Source organism: Cupressus sempervirens, chromosome 4, assembly GCF_028749045.1.
Source record: "Cupressus sempervirens isolate cs-2001-9-10 chromosome 4, ASM2874904v1, whole genome shotgun sequence".
In the NCBI taxonomy this organism is placed as follows: Eukaryota; Viridiplantae; Streptophyta; class Pinopsida; order Cupressales; family Cupressaceae; genus Cupressus; species Cupressus sempervirens.
The window spans coordinates 261858345-261869242 of record NC_143121.1 but is presented as its reverse complement, the minus strand read 5'-3'; the positions used below and the strand labels follow the sequence as shown (position 1 = coordinate 261869242).

The following is a 10898-nucleotide window of genomic DNA, read 5'->3' as shown; positions in this document are numbered from 1 at the left end:
AAACAACGAACTTACAAAATAACAAGAGGAAACACATGTAATTGCAGACATGAAATTAACTTCCTTCTGTCTTCTAAACCTCTGACTTGATCTACTGATTGATTTCCTTTTCTCTTTGTGCTCTACTCTGCAACTCTTCAACTCCTTCAACTAATCGAATGAATCAAATTCATTGCTTTTTGTCTCCTTGCCAAAAGTTTTCCCTCTCTTTTCAAAATTTGAACTCACCTACCGCATTCAATGTTTTTGACTGTTGCAAGCCGTCAGGTGGTAGGTGGGCATTTGGCTCCAGGGGAAAACCTACTACAATAAATTTTTGACACTCCCCCTTTGTCCTAAGCCAAACAAACAAGGATCACTCTTGATCAAAATCAACTACACCAAGCCACTCTCTTAGGTGTACGAAAATTCCAATGCCTAAAGGCTTAGTAAAAATGTCTACTAGTTGCTGCTCAAACTTGTAAAATTCTGTTTTGATATCTCCACTCTCCACCAACTCTCTGATGAAGTGATATCTGATCTCTATGTGTTGCTTCTCCCATTGAAGACAGGATTCTTGGACAATGCAATCGAGGAGATGTTGTCACATTAAATTGTGGTTTCATCCTCTTGCCTTTCATTCATATCTGTCAAGATCCTCCTTAACCAAATAGCTTGACATGCTGCTACATTCGTTGCTATGTATTCAACCTTTGCTATAGATCGAGCAATAATAGGTTGCTTCTTGGATGCTCATGAAATTGCACTCGATCCCCTATGAAACATGTATCCGGAAGTGCTCTTCCTATCATGAAAACTTCTAGCCCAATCACTATTCGCGTAACCAACCAACTTGAAATTGTTTTTTGGAGTATACAAAATCCCAAATCCCTTGGTACCATTCACATACCTTAGGATCCTCTTTCTCGCTTGCCAATGAGAATCTTTTGGTGTTTCCATAAATCTGGAAATCAAACTTACTATATGCATTATGTCTGGCCGAGTTGTAGTTAAATACATCAAACTTCCAACCATAGTTTGGTATAGTGTTGGATTCAAACTTTTGTTGCAATCTTCCTTGCTCAACTTCAGACCTACTGGTGTTGGTGTTGGCGCTGCCTTACTGTTCTGCATCTTCAATCTCTCCAAGATCTGCCTTGCATATTTTTCTTGAGAGATGAAGATGCTATCATAAATTTGTTTCACTTCTATGCCTCGAAAGTACTTTAAGAGACCTAGGTCTGTCATTTCAAATTTATTTTTCATGGCCACTTTGAACTCACCAATTAGAAAATTGTCATTCCCAGTGAAGATCAAGTCTTCAACATACAAAATAACAATCAACACATTACCATTTGCTGCCTTGATGTAAAGTGTGGGCTCACCATCGCTTTTGCTAAAGTCATTACTCATCAAATATGAATCAATTCTGTTGTACCATGCCCTTGGAGCTTGCTTGAGCCCATAAAGACCTCTATTCAATCTATACACTTTGTGTTCTTCACTCGAAACTTCATAACTAGGTGGATGCTCCACATAAACTTCTTTTTTCAATACAACATTCAAGAAGGCGGACTTCACATCCATTTGACATACCTTCCATTTGTGTTGGGCTACAATTGTTATGACAGCACGCATGGTTCCCATTTGTGCAACCAAGGAATATGTCTCATCTTAACCTCTATCATACTGCTGCTTGTAACCCTTGACCACTAAACGTGCCTTATGCCTATCTATTTTTCCTTCAGCATTGCACATGGTCTTCTAAACCCATTTCACTCCAATCACTTGTTTCTTGGGAGGCAAAGTAGTTAACGCTCATGTCTTATTTCTTTCAATAGCACCTATTTTCTTATCCATGGCATTACACCATTTCTCTTCATTCACAGCTTCCTCAAAATAAATTGGATCACTATGAGAAAATAATGCAAAATTTACCCTCTCATCATAATCTTCCTCATACCTTTCATCTTGGTATATCTCCCTTAGACTCTTAGTCTTTCTTAGAAATAGGGAGGTGTAATGTCCCCATTTTAGCAGTTGACCAAGTGTGTGTGTGTTAGCCTTGTTCTACATGGTCACGAGGGCTAACGAAGGGTTTAATGGGATCCTAGAGTGTTTTGGCCTAGTCATTTCCAGTTTGGGCCAAAACGAAGTTGATTTACTTAGTTTCAGGCATACTTACTATTTTTAGTAAATCGACAAGACACAGTGCGGGTCAATTTTGGTGATTGGATTCGATACTCCTCGGTGAGAGCTTTCCGATGAGCTATCACTCGCATTATTCGGAGTCCGATTGCTAATACATTTTAATGCCTGAAGTTTTATTAAAGTAACGTCTAATTTAATTGTAAAATATTAAAGTGTTACTTTAATATTTATTTTATGGTGATGTGTACCCAAGGGAGACATAAGGGGTATTTTAATATATGTTTTATATATTACACATCTTTTATCCCACATTGCCCATATGAGTTGAGCGGACCCTTGGAAATAGAATAAAAGGAAGCATTTGTGGCTTCATTAGACAGGTTGAATATGAGAAGAAATTGGTGTGTGAGTTGCAGCTCCGTTCTTGGCATTTGAGGACATTTATCCTCTTTTGTAACATTCTAGACGTCATTCCCTTGGGGTTTGGCCTTTGGAATTCTTTGTTATCAGCTTCATTATCAGGCAGTTTAATTGCATTTCCGGCTACAGGCGGATTTGGTATTTTGCTCATATCTTCTTCACTACTTGTCCGACGCTTATGCCACTTTGAGAGAATGATATTACGAAGGTAGTGGACTGATTGAAGGACAAAGTACTGTAGCAGCAAGTTCGAAAGCATGTGCTGGAGTATTATGTCAATAATGCTGAAGTAATTATTATAAGGGGTTTAAAACATTAAACAGAGAAATAAGAGGTTGAATGCAAACTGTTGACATAATTCCTTTCAGCAATTTGGTTTAGTTTTTGGGACATTCAGGGGTGCCCATTACAGTGGTATCAGAGCTATAAGTCCTACCATCCTGTGGAGGTCTTATAGGAAATTTGGAACAGCCGGATAGAGGGAAAAAGTGTTTGACGAAATGTCAAAACACTAAAATCAGAAATAAATAAAAAACACAGGCTAAGCAATTATGTTTGAGCATGCTACAAGGGTCTTATAATTTCCGCGATACCAAAGCAAGACAAAATAGGATTTCAGACTCGCAAAGCAAACAGTCTAGTACATCCGTGCAGGTGGACATTGAATCCAACCATACAGACACACAGGAGATATTCTTTGATCAAGACAATAATATGGGTGATCGAGATGACAAGAATACAGGATTAGGCGGAGGCGGAAATGCTGGTTCAGATTAGGGGGAGGTACTGTTTAGACAGTTACTGGATACATTAGAGCAGGGGCAGCATATGCAGCAGGAGCAGAATAGGCGAATGGACATGATGTTGCAGCTCATGGCTAGACAGATGGGTGTCAATATTAATCCAGGTGATGCCAACAACAGAAACAATAACAACGAGGGAAACAATAACAACGGGGGAAACAATAACCATGGAGGCCAAGGCAACAACAATGGTCCTGAGAATAACATTAATGGTAATAATGGACACGGCAACAATGGGAATGAGGCTAATAACTTTAGACACATTGCACGCCCAGTGCGGACTGCGAGCTCGAGACCTATTCTACCCACTTTCCCACCCAGAGATCCGGTTCAACCAGTAAACGAACCGCAGATTACCGAGTTACAGGATCAGTTCAGGAGGGACTGGGAGGCTAGTGGACCGGAGTTTCAGGCGGATATTTCCCTCAGAAATTATATGGACTTGAGGATGAGACACATGCCTAGAGTAAGAGGGAGGAATCAAAACTTTGAGCTGAGGAAGAAAGTTGGAAAACTTTCTTTACCTTATTATGATGCTTCAAGGAAGATGACTGCACGAGCTTGGGTGCAGAAGGTAGATACATACTTGCAACTGAATCTTATGCCTAAGGAGGAGGCTATCAAGTATGCGGCTATACACTTGGATGGCATTGCACATGAATGGTGGCATCATGGCATGGTGACTTTGGGGCATAATCAGATTACATCCTATGAGGAATTCACCGAAACATTGATTGAGAGATTTGACACTAGGGATCCCGAGTTAAATTTCAAGGAGCTAGCACAGTTAAAACAGTCAAGTTCTGTGGATGCTTACATTGTCGAGTTTCAGCGCTTGTCTGTACTTGTTACTGATATCTCTCCTAGGAGATTGGTGGTGTTATTTTGTGATGGTCTTGCTGATCCATTACAAGGTTGGGTGAAGGGACATGATCCACTCACCTTAGTTGAAGCAACTAAAAAGGCATGAGATTTAGCCCCTTCGGTATACAAAGGAAAAAACCATCCAACAAATTCTTCCTACCGCAAGGACCAAGACAAAAAACCGTTTCAGAAAGAGTATAGCAAACCCAAAGAAGGATCAAAAGGACTAGACAATGAAACCTTGAATGTGCTTCCATTGTAGAGAGCCTTGGGACTTATCTCATAAATGTTCTCTCAAGGCTAAGGCAAATCAAATGGAGTATTTTTCAGCAGAAGAGTCAGAGTCAGAGGGGGAGGGTCAGCACTTCGATTCAGATGAGGGTAACACTATAGAGGAGAGCAGCATTCCTAAGGATGATAGATCATTGGCACGCTTGACAGGGGCCCAAAAGGCAATCACATTTAAGATCAGGGGTACTATCCAGGGGCAAAAAGTGATATCTCTTATTGACACTAGGGCTACACATAATTTCATAGATGCATAGTTGGTAGCCAGGAGAGGGTTACAGACAGAGGAGCATGATGGGTTTAGAGTCATGGTGGCTAACGGTGATAAATTATTATGCACTCGGAAGATATCTAATCTTCGCATCAGGTTTGGAGATGGCTATGAGTTGGAGGATGAGTTCTATGTTGTGGACATGGGAGATTATGATGTCATCCTCGGCATGACATGGATGGCTTCACTAGTTGAGTTCACACTCAACCTAGCGAAATTGGAGATGAGATTCCAGCATGAGGGCAGAACTGTGGTACTTAGAGGACTTTCAGATGGAGGTTGCAGAGTAGTGTCCTTGAGGAGAATGCAGAGACTTTTTCGTCGTGATGACATAGAGTGGGCGGCAGAGTTCTACATTATGCCAACTTCACTAGAGCCACAAGAAAAGAGTCATCCACCAGATGTCCAGAAGATACTTGATAGACACGCTAAAGTACTTAGCGATATTCCTCATGGGGTTCCTCCTGACAGAGGGATGGAACATGTTATTGAGCTCGAGGAGGGAGCCAAACCAGTTATGATTACCCCTATCGTCATCCTAAGAAACACAAGGATGAGATAGAGAAGGCGATTAAGGATTTGTTGGAGATGGGGCATATCAAGCCCAGTAAGAGCCCCTTTGCTTCAGCAGTAGTATTGGTAAAGAAGAAGGATGGGGTGATGCGCATGTGCATCGATTACAGGGCACTGAATAAGAAAACAATTAAAAACAGGTATCCCATTCATAGGATTGATGAGCTGATTGATGAGTTGCATAGAGCATGCTTCTTCACCAAAATTGATTTGTGATCCGAAAACCATCAAATCACGATGAGAGCAAAGGACATTGAGAAAACAGCCTTCCGATGTCACTATGGCCACTTTGAGTTCATGGTTATGCCGTTTGGTCTAACCAATGCACCCGCTACATTTCAAAATTGTATGAACCAGGTATTCAGGAAGCAGCTGAGGGGATTTGTCTTGATCTTCTTTGATGACATCTTGGTCTTCAGTAAGACCTGGGAGGAGCACTTACATCATCTGGAGGAGGTGTTATCTATTCTGGAGAGAGAGTCATTGTATGCCAAGGAATCTAAATGTGAGTTTGGCATGACTGAGCTCCTTTACCTTGGGCATATCATTAGTGCAGATGGCGTTCGGGTTGATCCTAAAAAGATTAGAGCTATTGTAGAGTGGCCTACTCCCACAAACCTTACACAGCTTAAGGGATTCTTTGGTTTATGTGATTTTTATAGGAGGTTTGTTAAGGGATTCTCATAGATTGCTACACCCTTGACAGATCTTACCAGGAAAGGAGCCTTCGTGTGGACATGGGCAGCACAGAGGTGTTTTGAGCATTTCAAGCAGGTAATGTCTTCATGTCCAGTTCTAGCTCTACCAGATTTCATGAAGCCTTTTGAGCTTCATTGTGATGCATCAGGTGATGGGATTGGAGCAGTATTGATGCAGGAGAAGCATCCCATTGCATTCGAGAGTAGGAAGCTCCGAGGAGTTGAGAAATGTTATTTTGTCTATGACCGGGAGATGTTGGCCATAATGCATGCATTGGCCAAATTTCGATCATATTTGGTGGGTGGACGTTTTGTGATCAAGACTGATCACAACAGTATTAAATACTTCATGAGCCAGCGTGATCTTAATGACCGGCAACAAAAATGGGTGACTAAATTGTAGGCTTATAACTTTGACATAGAGTTTTGTCAAAGGTAAGAAAAATGTGGTGGCTGATGCCTTATCTCGGAGACCTCACTTATGTGCTCTGGCAGAGATTTCAAGAGATTGGAGAGATCGGATTATAGCAGAGTATGTCAGAGATGCTTGGGCTTTAGGATTGATTTTAGGTACCATACAGGATGATCGCTATGAGGTGATAGATGGATTGATCAGAGTTCAGGATAAGGTTTATTTGATTCCATCATCACATTTGAGAGAGGCGATACTGAAGGCATTTCATGATGCACCCATAGCTGGACATCCGGGGGTCTTCAAGACCTACAGGCAGATCCGAGAGCGATTTTCATGGAAAGGGCTCAAGGATGATGTTCAAAGGTATGTTAGGGAGTGTGTGGTTTGTCAACAGAATAAGGGAGAGCACACATTTCCTGCAGGTTTATTACAGCCCTTGCACATTCCTAATAGGAAATGGGAAAGTATTTCGATGGACTTCATCACTGGTTTACCACGAGTGCAGGGAAGGGAATGCATCTATGTGGTGGTGGACCGCTTGACGAAGTTTGCTCACTTCTTTGCTATTGCGTCCACTTACATAGCAGCACAGGTGGCAGATCTTTTCTTTAGAGAGATATTCAGGTTACATGGGCTGCCCAAATTCATTGTCAGCGACCGGGATAGTAAGTTTATGAGTGTTTTTTGGCAAGAGTTGTTTAGGTTGTGTGGTACAGATCTTACACCTAGCACTAGTTATCATCCACAAACAGATGGGCAAACAGAGATTGTGAATAAATGGGCGGAAGGATATTTGAGGAACTATGTAACTACACAACAAAAGGCTTGGATCAGATGGTTGCATATGGGAGAGTATTATTATAACACCACTTATCATATGTCCATCAAGATGACTCCTTTCATGGCACTCTATGGTTATGAAGCACCTAGCTTCATGGATTTAGTTTTGGGGGACAGCAGAGTGCCCAAAGCCAAAAACTTATTGCAGGATAGTCAGGACATCCTGAAAGTGCTCAAAGAGAATATACAATAGGCCCAGAATCAACAGAAATTGTATGTTGATCAGCACCGAATAGAGCATAGATTCGAGGTAGGGGATATGTTTTACTTGAGGCTATAACAATATAGACAGTCATCGCTCAAGAAGAGCGGAGCTGAAAAGTTGAAACCTAGATTTTATGGTCCCTACAGGGTGATTCGCAAAGTGGGCAAAGTCGCCTATGAGCTTGAGCTTCCAGAGGGCAATCGAGTGCACAATGTGTTTCACGTGTCTAGGCTTAAGAAAGCCATAAGTCAGAGTGTAGTGCCTTCTGCAGATTTACCCCCTTTGGATGAGGAGGGGAAGCTTGTGTTAGTACCCGAGGCTATTCTGGACACCAGAGAGAGGAAGCTTAGAAACAGGATAGTGAAGGAGTATTTGGTCAGATGGAAAGACCTGCCGGAGGAAGATTCTACATGGGAGAGTGAGCAAGTTATTCAGCAAGCTGGACTGAGATTGCTTGAGGACAAGCAATTTCAAAGGGGGCGGACTATAATGTCCCCATTTTAGCAGTTGACCAAGTGTGTGTGCGTTAGCCTTGTTCTACATGGTCCCGAGGGATAACGAAGGGTTTAATGGGATCTTGGAGTGTTTTGGCCTATTCATTTCCAGTTTGGGCCAAAACGAAGTTGATTTACTCAGTTTCAGGCATACTTACTATTTTTAGTAAGTCGGCAGGACATAGTGCAGGTCAATTTTGGTGATTGGATTCGATACTCCTCGGCGAGAGCTTTCCGATGAGCTATCACTCGCATTATTCGGAGTTCGATTGCTAATACATTTTAATGCCTGAAGTTTTATTAAAGTAACGTCTAATTTAATTGTAAAATATTAAAGTGTTACTTTAATATTTATTTTATTGTGATGTGTACCCAAGGGAGACATAAGGGGTATTTTAATATATGTTTTATATATTACACATCTTTTATCCCACATTGCCCATATGAGTTGAGCGGACCCTTGGAAATAGAATAAAAGGAAGCATTTGTGGCTTCATTAGACAGGTTGAATATGAGAAGAAATTGGTGTGTGAGTTGCAGCTCCATTCTTGGCATTTGAGGACGTTTATCCTCTCTTGTAACATTCTAGACGTCATTCCCTTGGGGTTTGGCCTCTGGAATTCTTTGTTATCAGCTTCATTATCAGGCAGTTTAATTGCATTTCCGGCTACAGGCGGATTTGGTATTTTGCTCATATCTTCTTCACTACTTGTCCGACGCTTATGCCGCTTTGAGAGAATGATATTACGAAGGTAGTGGACTGATTGAAGGACAAAGTACTGTAGCAGCAAGTTCGAAAGCATGTGCTGGAGTATTATGTCAATAATGCTGAAGTAATTATTATAAGGGGTTTAAAACATTAAACGGAGAAATAAGAGGTTGAATGCAAACTGTTGACATAATTCCTTTCAGCAATTTGGTATAGTTTTTGGGACATTGAGGGGTGCCCATTACAGGAGGCGAGAGTGGGATCTAAATTTTTAGTGTTGTTGTTGCTACTATTTTGGATACAAGCTCGGGGCTGTCTTGATGTGCTTTGAGTTGTTGCTCGGCATGTTAAGGATTACTTCCCTTTTTGCCTTTGTCTACAATCTATGTTAGCTGCTCTATCTTTTTGCTGATCACCAATGTCATCTTCTTCCTCTTCAATAGTAGGCACTTTACTTGAAGTGCTTGAGGATTCATCTACCAAGCCATCCCATGACTGATTTTCAAGAAACTCCACATCCCTTGAAATGATGATCTTCTTGGCGATTGGATCATATAGCCTATAGGCCTTTGATTCTGAGTTGTACCCTATGAAAATGCACTTCACACCTTTGTCATCCAGCTTTTGCATTTGTTCTTTAGGCACATGTGCAAATCCTACACATTCGAACACTCTCAAATGCTCAACTATCCATCTGTTATTTGACCATGTGTCGAGGAATCTTATCACAAACTGATTTTGTAAGACACCTGTTGATCAAATATACTATTGTTGTTACAGCTTCTCCACAATATTCAGTTGGGAGCCCTTTTGTTTTCATCATGCTTCTAGCCATTTCAACAATGGTCCTGTTCTTTCTCTCAGCCAGTCCATTTTGCTGTAGAGTATAACTACATTTTGTTGTAGAGTATAACTGGTTGTAAGCTCTTTCCTTATGCCATTTTTTTTTACAAAAATGTACAAACATATTGGAGGTATACTCCACTACTCTATCTGATCTAAGGACCTTAACATAGTATCCACATTCTTTTTCAGCCAAGGCTTTGAATTCAACAAATTTATCAAATGCTTCAGATTTGTTCTTCAAAAAATACACCCATTTCTTATGACTAAAATCATCTATGGATGTCATAAAATAAGTACTCCCCCTAATAGAAGTAGTTTGCATAGGACCTACCAAATCAAAATGCACCAATTCTAATGGTGCTCTAGCCCTTCTAGAATTTCCAGAATTGAAGGGAAGCCTCTGTTGCTCACCCAAAATAGAAGTCTCACACTTGTCATAGGAATCTACTATGCTTGGCAAACCATCTACCATTCTTTTCCTGGACAACAAATTTAAACCAGCAAAGCCAAAATGTCCATACCTAAGATGCCAAAGCTTAGAGGGGTCTTCAATCATGTTCCTAAAACCTGATTGCTGATGTACTATTGTACATGCATACTTGGGAGGTGCAAAACTGACTTAAGAAGAGAAACATGTCTCTATTCACAAGGGGAACATTCGGTTCTTCGTCATTTGGACTGCTACAAGTAATCTATTACTCTCATCCTTCTCATGAATGACACACTTGTTATTTTTCATCAACACCTTGTATCCATTTTGAATAAGTTGTCCAACACTCATCAATTGTGCTTCACACTGGGGCCAAAATACATATTTTGTATCTCCTTCTTTTCACCTTGCTTGGTGCGGACCATAATAGATCCCTTGCCCACTATAAGAATGGTTCATTATTTCCCATCTTAATTTCAGACTTAAAAGTCTTATCAATGAAAGAGAATAAACTTTCATTACCACTCATCTGGTTGCTACAATCATTGTCTAGGTATCGTACCTCAGGGCTTTCTTCTTCACCTATGTTACACATGATGAAGGGTGTGGGATTGCTTGCATTTCCCATGTTCACATCAACCACATTGGCATTTTTCTTTGACTGATCACCAAGCTGTTTCTTCCAACATTCACTTGCATAATGCCCATACTTATGACTGTAGTAGCATTCAACATTGCTCTTATTGGAGTTGTAATTTTTCTTACCTTCTCTAGAGTTGTTTTGAGAGGTGGTTGCTCTCTCTTGGTTGCTTGCTCCTCTTGAGCTTTATGAACCAGCATTCATTTGACCATTCTTTCCACAACCTCTACTTCTTGAGCCTCTACTGGAGCCATTTCTTCCTCTCCCCCTAC

General features: G+C 40.8%; 1 protein-coding gene and 1 pseudogene across 3 annotated transcripts in view; one reads left to right on the top strand and one right to left on the bottom strand.

The window, feature by feature from the left end:
* LOC149560986 (uncharacterized) overlaps window positions 1–10898 on the bottom strand; it is a 232320-nt gene that overhangs the window by 10056 nt on the left and 211366 nt on the right. The window lies entirely within an intron of this gene.
* Window positions 1–10898, top strand: part of LOC149560991 (putative UPF0481 protein At3g02645) — a 28467-nt pseudogene that overhangs the window by 5950 nt on the left and 11619 nt on the right. The gene's annotated exons all lie outside the window — the stretch shown is intronic.